Here is a 1208-nt window from a genome sequence, read left to right on the forward strand (position 1 = left end):
TATTCAATGGGGTTTTTTTACACCCATCCCCAAGTTAAAAAATCGTGAAAGAAAAGCGCAAGGAAAAAAGAAAGAGGTGAAGGAGGAAGGGTGAGCAGAGGGGAAGAGAGAGGGAGAGGGAGAGAGAGAGAGGGAGGGAGAGAAAGAGATAGAGGGGGAGAGAGAGAGGGATGGAGAGAGAGAGAGGGGGGAGAGAAAGAGAGAGATAGAAAGAGAGAGAGAGGGGGGAGAGAGAGAAAGAGAGATAGAAAGAAAGAGAGAGAGAGGGGGGGGGGGAGAAGAGAGGGCGCGCGCGAAAGACAGGGAGTGAGATAGAGGGGGAGTAAAAGAGAGAGCGAGAGAGAGGGAGAGAGAGGGGGGAGAGAGAGAGAAAGAGAGAGATAGGAAGAAAGAGAGGGGGGGGGGAGAGAAACGGAGCAAGAGAAACGGAGCAAGTATAGGAGCTGAGAGAGAGACAGACAGACAGACACAGAGAGAGAGAGAGAAACGGAGCAAGAAAAGGAGCTCTGAGAGAGAGAGAGAGAGAGAGAGAGAGAGAGAGAGAGAGAGAGAGAGAGAGAGAGAGAGAGAGAGGATGCCATTCCCAGAATCATGGACACGAATGCACACATTTACGATTTACGGAATAATTTGAAATAAGCTATTAAAACTAATACATACACACACACACACACACACACACACACACACACACACACACACACACATATATATATATATATATATATATATATATATATATATATATATATATATAAATGAAAGAAAACAATAGTCTTCCTTAAAATACAATAGGTATTGTTGTTGTTTTTTAATCTTTCATAGCTTGAAAGGACACCGAATTCGAAACACACTCGCGCGCGCACACACACACACACACACACACACACACACACACACTACAATAACCATTTAACGTCAGTTTAACTGATGCTTAAGTGGCACACGTACCTACCTATCTACCTACCTACCTACCTACCTACATACATACATACATACACACAGAGAGATTCATCCATATCAATCCTACACTCGACAAACCAACCAACCAAACAACAAACTAACTAATTAACCAGTCAATCAGTTAAACCAATTTCTCCACACCACACCCAACAACACTCTCGCTCTTCCTAACCCAACCCAATATCACCAAAACATCTTACCACAAGCACAGCAGCACCAGAAACAAAGCCAGACAACATACGACA

The 1208-nt window shown here is 43.8% G+C and overlaps 1 protein-coding gene across 1 annotated transcript in view; it reads right to left on the reverse strand.

Annotated features, from left to right (window-relative positions):
* LOC143300006 (uncharacterized) overlaps positions 1–1208 on the reverse strand; it is a 5519-nt gene extending 4311 nt beyond the window's left edge. Inside the window, exon 1 of the mRNA XM_076613561.1 lies at positions 1164–1208. The gene's annotated coding sequence lies outside the window, so the exon portion shown is untranslated. The remainder of the gene's footprint in view (positions 1–1163) is intronic.

The sequence above is a fragment of the Babylonia areolata genome, chromosome 25 (genome assembly GCF_041734735.1).
Source record: "Babylonia areolata isolate BAREFJ2019XMU chromosome 25, ASM4173473v1, whole genome shotgun sequence".
Lineage (NCBI taxonomy): Eukaryota > Metazoa > Mollusca > Gastropoda > Neogastropoda > Buccinidae > Babylonia > Babylonia areolata.